General features: G+C 45.4%; 1 protein-coding gene across 3 annotated transcripts in view; it reads right to left on the minus strand.

Moving 5' to 3' along the window:
* LOC310648238 (dnaJ homolog subfamily B member 6-like) overlaps positions 1-17,177 on the minus strand; it is a 218,535-nt gene that overhangs the window by 116,097 nt on the left and 85,261 nt on the right. The window lies entirely within an intron of this gene.

Genomic DNA, 17,177 nt, shown 5'->3' on the forward strand with positions numbered 1-17,177 from the left:
TTTTTATTTTTTTCCCTCTACATACATATGTTAGTTTTTCAAACAGCATGTGATCTGGGTTCATAAAATGCTAATACATAATAAAGTCCTACTCTTTGGTTCTCTCTTCTAGCCATTTGTAGAATAGATTCCAGCTTTGGTAGTATTCTGTTTCTTCTTTGTCTTTCAGCCTCATAGTTAATCTGTCCATCTCCGCGCATTCCAGTATTTTTTTTATTACTTCTTCTTCTGAAGGTATTCGTTCATTCTTCCAACATTGCGCATAGCTTATTCTTGCTGCGGTTATAATATGTAGAACCAAATATAAGTTTTGCTTATTAATCTTTTCTGGTACTACACCTAATAAAAAAATTCAGGATTAAATACTACATGTTCTCCTAATATTTTTTCTAGCCAAGCATGTATTTTTTTTTCCAATAAGCCTTTACTTTCACATGTCCACCAGATATGATAATACGTACCTAAATTATGTTTACATTTCCAACATTTACCTGATACATTTTTAAACATTTTTGCTAATCTTGCTGGAGGCAAGTGCCATCTATAAAACATTTTATACAGATTTTCTTTATATGTAGTTGACATTGTCAATTTATAATTTCTCTCCCATAATTTTTGCCATTTTTCTAATTCTATATTGTAACCAAAGTTTTTCACCCACCTTATCATTGTCTCTTTAGTTTGTTCACTTTCCATCTCTAAGATTAACAAAAAATTATACATTTTCTTAATTTCTCATCAGAAGTTAATATCTTATCAAATACAGTTTGTTCTTTACAGAATCCATACAGTTTCATATCTTTTTCATATCTATTTTGTATTTGTAAGTGTACCCACCATGACATGTTGATGCCCTGATTTTCCAGCTCTTGTTTCGATTTTAATGTCCCATCAATATTTAAAATATCTCTATACGTCCAAGTTTTTTCAAAATCTAACAAATTTGTGTGTGAAAAAGCTTCAATTGTTGATAACCACCCTGGAATTTTTACATATATTTTCATTTTTTGCTTTTCCCATACCACAAAAAAGCGTGCCTCCCCAATTGTAAGTCATGTCCCTCCAAATATAATAACCTTTTATTCCTAAGCATTATCCATTCTTTCACCCATGTTAATACAGATGCTTGATAATACAAAGCCCACTCAGGTAGGCCAAAGCCTCCATTTTTCTTAGTATCTTGCAAGGTTTTCATCTTTATTCTAGCTTTCTTTCCTTGCCATAAAAACTTCAAAATTAATGAATTCAACTCTTGAAAAAAAAATCCCAAGTTTTATCGGAATTGTTTCAAATAAAAATAAAATCTTAGGCAATATATTCATTTTAACTGTAGCAATTCTTCCTAATAATGACAGTTTTAAATTCTTCCACTTTTCCAAGTCTAGCTTTGTTTTTCAATAACCTTGTATAATTATCTTCTTTTATTGTTGAGCACTTAGCTGATAAATATATACCCAAATATTTTACCTTTTTCACTATCTGTACCTCTGTTACTTCTGACATTCAGCTTTTTTGTTTATCCATAAGGTTCTTAACTATTATCTTGGTTTTTTCTTTATTTATTTTTAGTCCCGCTATTTCTCCATATTGTTCTATTTTCCCCCACAATTTTGGGATCATCTCCAAGGATTCTTCCAAAATAAATACTAAATCATCAGCAAATGCTTGTGGTTCATATGTTTCACCCTTTATCTCCAACCCTCTAATTTTTGTATCTTGTCTTATATTTCGATTTAAAACTTCCAAAGTGAAAATGAATAACAGAGGGGATAGAGGGCATCCTTGCCTTGTGCCTTTCCTTATTTCAAAGCTCTCAGTACAATCTCCATTCACAATCACTTTGGCTGTTTATTATATATTGTTTTTACCATATTTATAAAATTCTATCCAAAGTCCATTGTTTGTAATTGATGAATCGTAAATTGCCATGAAAGATTATCAAATGCCTTTTGAGCGTCTAAAAATAATTTATTTTTATTTTTTTATTTTAATCCCATTTATATCCCGCCCTTCTCCGAAGACTCAGGGCGGCTTACAATCTAAGCACAAATCAAATGTGCTTAGCAATATTTATTTATTTTATTTATTTATTTATTATGGGACTTATATGCCGCCCTATCTCCCAGAGGACTCAGGGTGGCTAACAGCAATAAAAAACAACAGTACAAAAGTTAAGAAAAAATTAAATAACAGCCCCAAATATTAATTACACAGTTAAAAATTAAAACTTTTAAAAACCCATCATCAATCCAGGTCAGCCTGATGGAAAAGGAACGTTTTGAGGTCGCGGCGAAAGGACCGGAGGTCCGGGGCCATCCGAAGCTCAAGGGGGAGTTGATTCCAAAGGGCTGGCGCTCCCACAGAGAAGGCCCTCCCCCTGGGGGTCGCCAGCCGACATTGTCTGACGGCACTCTGAAGAGGCGCTCTCTGTGTGAGCGCACTGGGCAATGGGAAGTCGTCCCCGGCAGCAGACGGTCCTGCAGATATCCCAGGCCTAAGCCATGTAGGGCTTTAAAGGTAAGTACCAGCACCTTAAATCTCGCCTGGAAGACAACCAGTAGCCAATGCAGCTCACGCAGGAGGGGTGTAATATGGGAGTATCGGGATGCTCCCATCAGTACCCGCGCAGCCGCATTCTGCACCACCTAGAGCCTCCGGGTGGTCTTCAAGGGCAGCCCCATGTAGAGAGCATTGCAGTAATCTATCAACGGGAGGCAACACCTCTCCCCCCATAACCAAAGATGGAACCTCTTGGACAAGTCGAGATGCCGGTACGTAAAGCCACTCAGTCTTGGCCGGGTTGAGCTGGAGCCTGTTCTTCCCCATCCAAATCCGTACCGCTTCCAGGCAACGGGACATCACACCGAGGGCATCACTGGCTTGGTTCGGGATGGAGATAAAGAGCTGGGTATCATCAGCATATTGATGATACCTCACCCCGAAACCACGGATGATCTCACCCAGCGGCTTCATATAGATGTTGAACAGGAGAGGCGAGAGTACCGACCCCTGAGACACCCCACAACTAATGGGCCTAGGGGCTGACCCTCTGCCCTTGTGTCAACACCCTCTGCGAACGGCCCGAGAGGTGGGAGGAGAACCACCGTAAAACGGTGCCTCCCACTCCCAACCCCGCCAGACGTCGCAGCAAGATACCATGGTCGATGGTATCAAAAGCCGCTGAGAGATCTAAAAGGACCAGGACAGAGGAATAACCCCTGTCTCGGGCCCGCCAGAGATCATCCACCAGTGCAACCAATGCTGTCTCCGTGCTGTACCTGGGCCTGAAACCCGATTGGTATGGATCCAGATACTCAGTTTCCTCCAGGACCAAAGGGAGCTGCCGTGCCACCACGCTCTCAACAACCTTCGCAAGAAAGCGAAGGTTGGAGACAGGACGAAAGTTGTTTAGAATAGCTGGATCCAAGGCAGGTTTCTTGAGGAGGGGCCTTACCACCGCCTCCTTCAAGGCGGCAGGGAAGCACCCCTCACTCAAGGAAGCATTTATAACTGCCAGGAGCCAGCCTCGTGTAACCTACCGGGCCGCATAAACCAGCCAGGAGGGACACGGGTCCAGCAAACACGTGGCGGCACTTAATTTCCCCATGATCCTGTCCACTTCATCCAGAGTCACAGGATCAAACTCTTCCCAAATATTATCAGCCAAACCCATCGTTTCCCCTTCGTCAGACACTGCCCAGTCGGAGTCCAAGCCAGCCCGAATCTGAGCGATTTTATCCACCAGATACTCACTAAACTCCTCGGCCCATCCCTGCAAGGGGTCCTCTCCCGTCCCGATTTAAAAGGGAACGGGTCACCCTAAACAGGGCGGCCGGGCAGTTATCTGCGGATGCAATGAGGGTGGCGAAGTAAGCACGCTTCGCCACCTCCATTGCCACAAGATAAGATCTAGAAAAGGATCTTAACTGTGTTCGGTCAGACTCAGACCGACTGGACCTCCCAAATGCTCTCTAGGCCCCTTCTCCGGCGCTTCATCTCCCGCAGGTCCACGGAGAACCAAGGAGCAAGCCGGGATCTGCGCCGGGTCAGAGGCCGCAAAGGCACAACAAGGTCGAGAGCCTCGGAAGCCGCCCGTTGCCAGGCATCAACTAAGGTCTCGACCGGGCTGTGGGAAAGGGAGGAAGGAATCAGTCCAAGCGCCGTCTGGAACCTATCTGGGTCCATCAGGCGCCTGGGGCGGAACCACCTGGTCGGTTCCGCGTCCCAGCAGCGGGGAGTGGCATGACAGAGGCCCAGCCGTAGGAGATAATGGTCTGTCCACGAAAGGGGCTGAGATGTTGGAGTAACCCCACCCAGACCATTAAGCCACTGCCCAGAGATGAAAATAAGGTCGGGCGTGTTTCCCCCCTCGTGAGTCGGACCCTGAATAATCTGGGTCAGGTCCATGGCTATCATGGAAGCCATGAACTCTCGGGCCACCCCCGACCCACCACCCAGGGAACGCAGATTAAAAGTTCGCTCAAGTTCCCTTCGTCCAGTGCGCTCCCACAGGGAGGGTCTCCTCAGGGTGCCGCCGGTTAAAGACTGCCGGCGGGTAACACCCAGGGATAGGGCCTTCTCAGTGGGTGCGCCTGCCCTGTGGAACCAGCTGCCTGCGGAGCTTAGGACTGCCCCCAACCTCCGCTCATTCCGCCGGGACCTGAAGACCTGGCTCTTCGAGCTCTCTGGCCCAGGCTGAGAATTTTTTAATTTTAATTTTAACTGGGTTTTAATTTTCTCAGGGTTCTATTTAATCTTTTTTAATTTGTTTTAACGTTTGTAATGACTTTCTTTTAAATGCCCTGTAAACCGCCCTGAGTCCTTCGGGAAAGGGCGGTATATAAATCTAAACAAATAAAATAAATAAATAAATAAAATCTCCCAGAACCATAAGCCTGGGAAACTCAACCGCCAACACTGAGAGAGCGTCGAGTAGCCCGGGCAGGGCTGTTGCCACGCAGCTGGGAGAAAGGTACGTGAGCAACAGACCCAACTGACCCCCAGGACCCCACCTCAGGAGAAGGGACTCACATCCGCCAATCTGAGGAGCAGTGGTCTCCCGCGGACAAAGGGCCTCTTTAATAACAACTGCCACCCCCCCACCCCTACCCTGAGCCCAAGGCTGGTGAAGCACACGGGCATAACTCAATCAAAGGGACCCCTCCCTCTGGGCCCAACCAGGTTTCAGTAATGCATGCCAGGTCTACGCCTTCCTCCTCAATCAAATCCCGAATGAGGGGAGCCTTATTCACCACAGACCTGGCATTCAAATAAACCAGCCTGAGCTCAGGTACCTGTCCTCCCCCACCCCCAGAAAAGCAGGATGAGGCCAGAGGGTCGGAGCGCGCCACCACTCGAAGATAGCGGGGGCGCGATCCCAAGTTTCGATATGGCCCTCTGTTCATCCGTCTGCTGCCATTCCCGATCACTGTGGGGATCAATGTCCCCACCCCATCCCCTCGGGTCCCAAGACACCCCCCACCGCGGCGACCATTTACCAACCTGGATTGGGAAAGATCCAGCAAAGTCCCCCCAACTTTCTGCTGGAACTTACATCCCTCCCCCCTCCCTAACCCGTTAAAAAGTTTACATAAAAAATCCCTAAGCCTCCTTCTTGTGCCATGCCACCTCTCAGGATCCCAGGATCCGTCATTAAGGAATCGGCGGCACAAACCAGAGGGCCACACCTGGGAGAGGGGGGAATCTCTCAGGGCAAGCAACATGCCCGCAGAATAAATCATCAATAAGATAGAAGAAATACAATAAGCTAAAAGCAGGAGGAAACGGATTGGCTAAAATCAATACAACAGCCATTGATGATAAAATTACAGAGCTGGATAGTGACTCCCAAGCAAAGTCACCCTCTCACAGTGACAAGAAGATCTTCCGGCATCAGGGAATGTCACCATGCAATTCCGAACAGGTCGCAGAGAGGGAGAAGGAAAATCCAATGACTGGGAGTTAATAATAGTCCATTTGTCGGTGGAGGCATCCATAGTTCTAATAACGGATAGATATAATCCAAGTCTCTGGCTGCAGGTTCCAGTTCCGGCCAACCACAGCCGGGCCCTCCTGCAGCCGAACATCGTTAGGCCCCACCGCCAGCACCTCCAAAGCCACCCCGGATGGAAAATGGTAGCAACAGAGTTCAAACCAGTCATGCATCCCCATCTCCAGTTGAATTCACGACCGAAAGGCTGTAGCAAGCCACAGAATTTAAGTATCGTCCAGGGAAATGGATGGTCTCACCATGGTCTTCTTCTTCGGGCGGTATCGGCGGCAGCCTCCATCCTCCAAAAAACGGCCCCGAAAGGGCCTTCAGGGGAGGAAAAGCCCGTGGCCCCTCGGTTGGCATGTCTCCACCCCCGCGGAACTTCCACCGGAGGGGAAAGTCCACCATCAGATTGAGCACTCGGCCATCCCAGGCCAAGCGCCCCACCGCCCAAATCACAAATGGCCACACGGAGATCGTCCTGGCCGCCACAGGTCCTGGGCGTCTCACCGCCCGGATCACGCCTCGAGCGGGGCCCACAAGATGTTGCTGCAGTCATCGTGGGCCGAAAAGCCTCGCCGAAGCATCCTAACTGCCGTGGGTCCCGGCGCCTCGCTGCCCAGTCAAAATGCCGAACGGCCTCAAAAGGCGTCGCCGCGGTCGCCGCAGGTCCCAGGCACCCCGCCGCTCGGATCGGACCAGCCACTTTAGGCCCACGTTCCTCGCCGCCTGACACATTTCCGGCGGCCTCAGAAACGTTGCAGCCGCCGCGGATCAGGCCTGGCGCACCGACATTTCCCACGGCCTCGGCAAGTTGTTACGGCACCGGGAATTCCCGGTGCCCAGCCGAGGCCGTGCGGCAAGCAACAGCCTCCTCAGGGCTCAGCCAGCCAGGACTCACGCTCCCGCATTCTCTAGCTCAGCCGCGGGCCGCGGCCATCTTCTCCGGAGGTAAAAAAAAAAGGCAATAGCCTTCATTCTATGTATATGCCTGCTTATTAGGGCTTTCACCCCCCCCAGCAGCATTATTACAAAGTCAGCTTATTGCCCCCAACAATCTGGGTCCTCATTTTACCTACCTCGGAAGGATGGAAGGCTGAGTCAACCTTGAGCTTGGTGGGATGCGAACCTGCAATAATTGCAGGCAGCTGGTGTTACTTAAGGAGGCATTAGCCCACTGCTCCACCAAGGCTCAAATAATGCCATTTTTTCCCCTGGATGTAGCTCATAGTATTCCAATACATTTATTATCACTCTTAAGTTATTTTTAATTTGTCTCTTTGGTAAAAAGCCATTTTGATCGGGGTGTATAAATTCAACCAAGTATTTTTTCAATAATCCACATTGAGCAATGAAATCGGTCTATAGTTCTTAATCTGGGTCAAATCCAAATCTTCTTTTGGTATTAAAGTAATATTTGCTTCAATCCACGTCATTGGCATTTTAGCTTCTAATAAAAGTCCATTACAAACATCTTTCAACGGTTCACTTAATATCTCTTGTAAGTTCTTATATAACTCTGCCGGACGTCCATATGGACCAGGGTTTTTCCCATTTTTTGTCTCTTTATGGCCTCTGTTATTTCCATCATTGTAACTCCTTCGTCTAACATATTTTTAAATGTCTCTGAAATCTTTGGAAGATTACTTTCTTCCAAGTATTTTACAGTTTTCTCCCTTGAAGTCTCCTCCTTATCATACAGTTCCTTATAAAATTCTTTGACTATCTTTTTTATTTCTTCATTTTTATATTGTAAATAACCTTTCCCATCAAGTAAGTTATGTATCATTTTTTTCCTTTCTGTTTTTTAAGTTTATAAGCTAGCCATCTTCCTGGCTTGTTGGCATTTTCAAAAAAATTTTGCTTCGCTCTTTTTATCTGTTCTGCCACTTTTTCCGAGACTAACAAATTAAATTTATGTTTTATTATGTCCATTTCTCTTTTTAAAGTCTTTTTTGTGGATTTCTTTGCAGTTCTAATCCTAGCTTTCCAAATTCTTCTTTTAATAATACATATTGCTGTTTTCTCTGTTTATTTTTCCTTGCCATAAATGTTAGTTATACCTCTGAAATACTCTTTAGCTGTGTCCCATAGATTTTGTGCTGTATCTTCTTTTTCATTTTGTTTGAAGAAGAATTCAATTTCTTTTTTGTTAACTCTATAAATGTCACTGTGTGTTTGTTTAGTTTTGCCAGCTCCGCTCATTTCTATCTGTACATTTTCCCCTGCTCTCTGCACCTGCGTTACTATCTTATCATGTAACCATAGTGACTCTCATATGTCCAGATATGTTATGGTTTCAGACTGTTTTGTGCGCATGCCTAGAAAAGGTTTCTCACAGTTACTTCTTACTTTTTCTCTTCTGCCTGATGAGAGAATGTAGTCAGTTTAGGTCTTTTGTTTTCTCATTAAAGGTTTTACTATAGAATATGCCTTGGATTTCTTTTCTTTGATATTCACCATGCAAATGAACCACGGTCCATCCTCCTCTGGTCGGAATGTTAATTGTTCCATGACATTTGGTAGCAGAGAATGGTTTGTTTTTATTTTCAAGATTTATTGATAGGCAATTAGCCAGGCAGTTAGTCCGGCACTGAGGAGGCTGTGATTAATTGCTGCAAATATGCCGAGGAAAAGGAGAAAGAAGAAGTCCGGTTATCAGTCAGCTGAAGAGGAGGCAACAGTTTCACAGACAGATCTCCCTTCAAGTTTACAGACTCCGTTGGCATTGGCTACACGTCTTGGAGACGCAGCCTCTGAGCCAAGGTCAGTTTCACCGTTTTCTGTTTTTGCAGACTCTCAAGCTGATGCCCCAGTTGTAACCTATGCTCATGGGGATCAGGATGAATATGAGAGATTTGGTGCTAGACCTAAGGCTTCACTAGGGAAGGAAGTGATGTATTATCCTCCAAGCCCTGAGCAAACTGTGCAGAAGGCTTTGCAAAGTTATTATGAACAAATTGAAGTTTTTGAGAAAGAGCTGCAAAACGCAAAGTTGTGTGCAGCATGGTATAAAAAGCATGGGAGAGCCTCTGCTGGTATTCAGTTTTCAGAATCAGCCATTTTGCCTCCCTCTTCACAAGCAAAGCCACACCCACAAGGGATCGCCATTTTGCCTTCTTCCTCAAAGACAAAGGCACGCCCACAGTGGAATCTTGTGTCAGACGAATGGGAGCCTGACTGACTGCTGTGTCAAATGACACACGAGGATACAATGGTGCCTGAATCTAATGTTATAGCACCATCTGCTGGTGAATCTGTTTTACAAGATGCATTTCAAAGAATGCAGAATGCATTTTCACAGATGTCCCTTCATTAGGCATTGCTCCAAGCTGCCACACCTCCTCATTCATTGGGAGCTTCAGCTAGAATGCCTATTAATACTGCTACTATTCAGGTTCCTGTCTAAGATGGAGCACAGCAGCCTTCAGCCCACATGCAGCCTCCACTGGTTCCTCAAATACAAAGGCCAGTGCTAACTGCAGGTCAACTTAATGTAGCAGTTCAAGCGCCAGCACCTTCTGCTGGCCAGGGTGGTATTGCAGCTCAGGTACAGCCACCCAAAGCACCAGTACCTGTAGCAGCTTCAATGCAACTGCCGCAAGCCCTGGCACAGGCGCCACTGGTGCCCCCTGCTGGTTATGTCCGGATGGCACAGCCTGCACAACCAGTGCTTCCTGCAGGCTAAGTCCCATTTGCACAACCTGCACAGCCAGTACCCCAATTGCATGTTCCTCAACAGGCACCCTCTATTGTACCACTGGCTGGTGATTCAAAATTGAAGTGGTCAGGACAGAATTACAGGGCATGGGTCAGTGAAGTTGGACTTCTGCTTCGTAGAGAAGGTACCCATGTGATGGTGTTTAATCCTCCTGCCCAGCCATGGCCTCCTGACATATGGGACTTGAATAATAAGAGCATGCACAACATTATTGATGTCCATGGACACTGAATTGCAGCTCACATTTTCACAAGATGCAACTGCCCAACAAATTTGGACTCAATTAGAAGCATGTTACCAGCCTACATCCATTGGGTCTACATGTTTGCTTTTGTCTGAGTTCCATGGTTCTAGATTAAAACCTGGTGAGCATATTTGAGAACACTTAACTAAAATGAAAGGAATAAGAAAAGAACTGGGTGAAAAAGGCTATCCTATTGATGACTTTCAAATGATCAGCATTATCATTAACTCTTTGAATTATGAATGGAAAGCTGCTATTTCTAAGATTAACCAAGTGCCTATTGCTCAATGCACAGTGGATCATGTATGCAGACTTTTAACTGAAGAAGAGGCACTTATGCAAGCCACGCCACATTTAAGGGAACCACCTGCATCAAAAGCTTCAGCGAGGCATTCCTTCCGTGGAAGGGCCTACGTTCCAAGGATGCCAAGATGCTACATCTGCAATCGTGTGGGACATGCCACCCGGGATTGTCCCCGATTTCCAGCGCCTGTCACGTACCAGCCCAGAGGAACAGATTCCAGAAGAGACAAAGGTAGAGGCAGACGACAAGGTCGTGGTCGTGGTCCCAGGAGTGATCCACAAGCTCCACTTGCCACATTGGCTTTAACCAACGATCCACAGCCTTAACCAGAGTACGACAGATGCCTACTTTGGACTTTGGACAGTGGAGCAGCATTACATGTTACCTACAGAAAAGAGCTTTACACAGAGATGCACGAGCCTGAACCTGAACTTCGTGAACTGTATTCTTTTTCAAATCATCCTGTTCAGGTCATGGGAAAAGGAACTGTTTATATTGAAGAGCTCGGTGCATTCATTCCTGATGTTTACTACGTACCATCAGCTAATAGTAGTTTGCTTAGTCAGAGTCACTTGTCTAGGGGGTCAAAATTCCAGGTCCATCATCTCGAAAAAGCAAGTTATGTAGTTAAAGATGGAGATATTGTTGCTGAAACCATGTTGATTGGTGGTGTTTATTACTTAAAACCAAAGTCTAAGCAGCAAGAGCAGGCAAGTATACAAGCTCCAAAAAGGGAGAGCACAGGCCCAGTGAGAGATGTCCCAGAGAGAGATCCTGTTGCTATCCCAAAGGCTCCTAAAGCCAATAAAAGGACAAATAAGACACAGGTTGCTCACAGCAAGCCTGAGGTTCCTAATAAACATGCTAATGTTGAGAATTCACTAACAGGTAAACCTTTGCATTCCAGGTGTATCCATAAGTGGCATAGAAGATTGGGTCATGCCAGTTTCCATGTTCTGAAGAAGATGCCAGAGTTCGCTAGAGGTTTGGATCTAATGGGGTGTAAGGTGTTCTTGGACTGTGCTGTCTGCAAGAAAGCCAAATCTAAAGCAGCAGCAATTCCAAAACGCGCTACACGCCTGTCAACACGCATTTTTGATTTGGTACACACCAACACAGTGGGTCCTTTTACACCAACAATTGGTGGTAAAAGATATTTCTTGACAATTGTTGACAATTATTCTAGATATGGATATGTATTTCCTAAGAGAGAAAAATCTGAGACCTTTCAGATCTTTAAAGACTTTGCCAGTCTTGTCTATACACAATTCGAGGTCAACATTGCCAGAATTCAGAGTGATCGTGGTGCTGAATTCATGTCCCAGCGTTTCCAGGACTGGATGCGTAGGAACGGCATACCACACCAGACCTCAGCTCCTTACACTCCGGCTCAAAAGGGAGTGGCAGAACGCAAAAATGGAGTTCTGCAAACCATGATGCATTGCCTCCTTGAAGATGCTAACCTCAGTCTCCCATACTGGGGTGAAGCTATTAAATATGCTAATCATATCATCAACCGTACTTGGAGTAGTGTCATAAATGAGCCTTGGTGGAGCAGTGGGCTAATGCCTCCTTAAGTAACACCAGCTGCCTGCAATTAGTGCAGGTTCGCATCCCGCCAGGCTCAAGGTTGACTCAGCCTTCCATCCTTCCGAGGTAGGTAAAATGAGGACCCAGATTGTTGGGGGCAATAAGCTGACTTTGTAATAATGCCGCTTGGAGGGGGTGTGAAAGCCCTAATAAGCAGGCATATACATAGAATGAAGGCTACTGCTAAGCTTGTAAGCCGCCCTGAGTCTTCGGAGAAGGGCGGGATATAAATGGAATTAAAATAAATAAATAAATAAATAAATAAATAAATAAATAAATCAGACCCCTTATTTCATGTTATATGGACACAAGCCTGACCTCTCACATCTCCATATTTTTGGTTCATACGCTATGGTCAATATTCCTTTAGCTCAAAGAAAGAAAGGAGGTCCTTCAGCAAAAAGGATGAGATTTATGGGCATTGATGATAATTCAAAATGGAGCAAATATATTGACTCTCATCATGTCGTAGTGATTTCACAATCCGCTACTTTTGAAGAAGATGCTGACTGGTCCAGGATTCATTCTAACGATCCTGGAGTTTATTTTCCTAGAGATGATGCTGCTGATGCCACACAGTCTGATGATCAAGATTCACAGGCGAATGTTCCCTCCACGAGTTCTTCTCATCCCATTGTTCCATCTTCGCAAGCCACCGATGTTGCTGGTGACGATGATGAAGACGAGGACGAAACAGAAGAACAATGGACGGTTGTTCCGAGACGTTCCAAGAGGACCACAAAGGCGATTCCTCCAAAACGATATTCGTGGCAAGTAACGAAAGCACCTTTACCTTTGATTTGTAATGTTATACTTCCTCCTGAGACGTTCACACAAATCAAACATCTTCCTGAATCAGAGTAAGATAAATGGTTTGAGGCAATGCAGGCTGAAATGGACAGTCTAAAGAAACTTCATGTGTTTACGCCTGCAAGCCCTCCAGCAAACAAGACAGTTATTGGCACTCGATGGGTCTACAGGATCAAAAAGAAGCCAAATGGTGAGTTGTTGTACAAGGCCAGACTTGTAGCCCAGGGTTTCGCTCAACGTTATCCTGACGACTATACAAATACTTATTCACCCACAGTGCGGACTGAGAGTGTGAAAATCGCCTTAGCCACTGCAACTATCCTTGGTCTAGAAGTTTTCCAGTTTGATGTTGAAACGGCTTATCTACACGCTGATCTTGATGAAGAAATTTATGTCAAAGGTCCTCCAGGTTTCCGACAGCAAGAAGGGGATACTTGGTTTCTACACAAAAGTCTTTATGGTCTGAAACAGTCTGGTTTAATGTGGTACTTATGTCTTTCTGACAAACTAAATTCAATGGGCTTTATTAAGTCCGAAACAGATGAATGCGTGTTTACAAAAAGATCTGATAATAGGTATGAGATAATTCTTGTTTATGTTGATGATATTGTTTATATTGGTCCAAATAAGCAGATGAGTGAATGTTTTGCTAAAGCTTTACAACAGTTTTTCACATTGAGGTCTTTAGGACATATTAACACTTATTTAGGTGTTCAAGTTACCAAAACTCAGAAGGGGTTCAGTCTTACACAAGAAGATAAGATTGAACAACTATTGAACAACTTCTTTGAGTGAGGGTAATTTCCCCACCGTCTTGAAGGAGGCGGTGGTGAGACCCCTCCTCAAGAAGCCTGCCTTGGACCCAGCTGTGTTGAACAACTTTCGTCCAGTCTCCAACCTTCGCTTTCTTGCGAAGGTTGTTGAGAGTGTGGTGGCGCATCAGCTCCCTCTGGTCCTGGATGAAGCGGATTATCTGGACCCGTACCAATCGGGTTTCAGGCCCGGGTACAGCACGGAGACGGCATTGGTCGCTCTGGTGAATGATCTCTGGAGGGCTCGGGATAGGGGATGTTCCTCTGTCCTAGTCCTATTAGACCTCTCAGCGGCTTTCGATACCATCGACCATGGTATCCTGCTGCGGCGTCTCAGGGGATTGGGAGTGGGAGGCACAGTTCTTCGGTGGTTCTCCTCCTATCTCCTGGGACGTTCGCAGTCGGTGTTGGCAGGGGGGCAGAGATCGGCCCCTAGGTCTCTCGTTTGTGGAGTTCCTCAGGGGTCGGTTCTCTCGCCTCTCCTGTTCAACATCTACATGAAACCGCTGGGTGAGATCATTCGTGGTTTTGGAGTTGGGTATCATCAATATGCTGATGATACCCAACTTTTTATTTCTACCCCAAACCACCCCAGTGATGCCCTCGCTGTGATGTCCCGTTGCCTGGAGGCGGTTCGGGTCTGGATGGGGAGGAACAGACTTCAACTCAACCCGGACAAGACTGAGTGGCTGTACATTCCGGCATCCCGGGACATTCAAATTGTTCCATCCCTTTCTATGGGGGGTGAGCTGTTACCCCCCGTGGATAGGGCTCGCAACTTGGGAGTCCTCCTAGATTCACGACTTACCTTGGAAGATCATGTAGCAGCTGTGACTAGGGGGGCTTTCGCCCAGGTTCGCCTGGTGCGCCAGTTGCGGCCCTATCTGGACCGGGATGCCCTGTGTACGGTCACTCATGCGCTCGTGACCTCTCGCCTTGACTACTGTAATGCTCTCTACATGGGGCTTCCCTTGAAGACCACTCGGAAGCTCCAACTGGTACAGAATGCGGCCGCGAGAGTTGTCTTGGGAGTTTCCCGGTACTCCCATGTTACACCTTTACTCCGCGAGCTACATTGGTTACCAGTTGTCTTCCGGGTGAGGTTCAAGGTCTTAGTGATGGTTTTTAAGTCCCTACATGGCATGGGTCCGGAATACCTCGGGGACCACCTGCTGCCGGCGTCAACCCCCCTCCGCCCTGTGCGTTCCCACAGAGAGGGCCTCCTCAGGGTGCCTCCAGTCAGAGAATGCCGGCTGGTGGCCCCCAGGGGGAGGGCCTTCTCTGTGGGCGCCCCGGCCTTATGGAATCAACTGCCGGTGGAGCTCCGGATGGCACCGGATCTCCGCTCCTTCCGGCGCGGGTTAAAGACCCACCTGTTTGAACAAGCTGGCCTGGCCTGATGGGGAGTTAATTTGGGTTTTTAAATATTTGTATATTTTACTGTTTTATCTTGGGCATTAATTTAATTCTATTTTAACTTTTGTAGTTTTGTACTTTTATCATTTGCCCTGTTCACCGCCCTGAGTCCCTAGGGAGAAGGGCGGTATAAAAATTTAATAAAACTAAACTAAACTAAACTATTGCATCACTGCAACATGAAGGATGCTAAACCAGTGAGTATACCCATGCAAACCGACTTTCACAACTTGACACATGAACCGAGTCCTGAGTTCAAGGATCAAACACTTTATCGCTCAGTCATTGGGTCGCTGCTATATATTAGTAGTTGGACTAGACCTGACATTGCACTTAGTGTTAATCTCCTATCACGACACGTAGGCAAGGCAAAACAGTTTCATTGGACATGTGTTAAGAAATTATTGAGATACCTAAAACACACCAAAGACATGAAGTTATTGTTAGAACCCACACATACTGACTATGCAGAGTTATGTTGTTATGCAGATTCTGATTGGACAAGTGATAAGAAATCACGTAAAAGCACTTCAGGTTATATGATGTTTTTAAATGGATGTCCTGTTTACTGGCATGTGCGTAAACAGAATTTTGTTTCTTGTTTATCTACTGAAGCTGAATATGCTTGTGTTTCTGATGCATGTAATTCTCTAACGTGGTTTGATGCCTTAGTCACAGATATTTGGACACCTCCAATTCGACCACTCACTGTGATGGAAGACAACGAATCTGTGGTATATATATCTGAGGATCGCTTTACAGGTTCCAGGTCTAGACACATTGACATCTGTTATCAAAACATAAGACAAGCAGTTAAACAAGGTTTTGTCAAATTGCAGTATGCGCCTACACATTGCTGATATGCTGAACAAACCACTTCCTACAGCCCAACACGAGTATCTGCGCAACAAGATGTGCCTTATCTGAGTTTCTGCTTCGCTGACAAAAGAAGGGGATGTCACTGCGTGTTTAGTTTTGCCAGCTTCGCTCATTTCTATCTGTACATTTTCCCCTGCTCTCTGCACCTGTGTTACTATTTTATCATGTAACCATAGTGACTCTCATATGACCAGCTATGTTATGGTTTCAGACTGTTTTGTGCGCATGCCTAGAAAAAGTTTCTCACAGTTACTTCTTACTTTTTCTCTTCTGCCTGATGAGAGAATGTAGTCAGTTTAGGTCTTTTGTTTTCTCATTAAAGGTTTTACTATAGAACAGGGGTGTCAAACTCAATTTCATTGAGGGCCGCATCAGCATTGTGGTTGCCCTCAGGGGGCCGGGTGGGTATGGCCAGGGTGGGTGTGGCCTACTGGGTGGGCGTGGCTAGAGTGCGTATGGCCTACTGAGTGGACGTGGCCAGCTCTACATCATTCGTATCAAGGGTGCCTATAGGGGCCAGGGCAGGAGTGGGACAGATCTGAGGGTCTCTGGCAGAAGGAGGGTCTCTGGGCCAGGGCCAAGGCAGTGGGGGCCGTTCCCTCACTGTTTCCAGGGTGGCTTTGCAGGCCACATAAAACCACTTCGCGGGCCGGATCTGGGCCCCGGGCCTTGTGTTTGACATGTCTGCTATAGAATATGACTTGGATTTCTTTTCTTTGATATTCACCATGCAAATGAACCACGGTCCATCCTCCTCTGGTCAGAATGTTAATTGTTCCGCGACAATAAATTCTTTTTCTTTTAATATGGAACGATTTAAAGTCCATCTTGGCCCTTTTTGTATTCCTTTCCAGGTCATTTTCAAGGGATTATGATCTGCCCATATGCCTGTTTCTATTTTAATGTCCTGAACATTCATTCTCATATCAGCAGTCATCCAAATCATATCAATCCTTGACCAGGATTTTTGGCTATTTGAATAAAAATATATTGCAATTTTTGTGGATTAACTTCCCTCCAAACATCTTGAATTCCAATTTCCTCCACCATATCAAAAAACGTCTTAGGTAATCTTCCTCTTCCATTTTTCCCTGTTTTGTTACTTTTATAGTTAATTTTTCCATCTATTATTGCATTGAAATCTCCTAGTAGGCAAACATTTTGATACTCCATTTCTATTATTTTTCTATGTAAGTTTTTGTAAAAATTTTCTTGATTATTATTCGGTGCATAAATTGCCACTAATAATACATGCTTTTGATGCAGATAAATTTCTACCATTAAAATTCTTCCTTCATCTGAATATTTTTATTTATTTATTTATTTTATTTTAATTCCATTTATATCCCGCCCTTCTCCGAAGACTCAGGGCGGCTTACAAGCTTAGCAGTAGCCTTCATTCTATGTAT

Source organism: Vipera ursinii (assembly GCF_947247035.1).
Source record: "Vipera ursinii genome assembly, chromosome: W".
NCBI lineage: Eukaryota > Metazoa > Chordata > Lepidosauria > Squamata > Viperidae > Vipera > Vipera ursinii.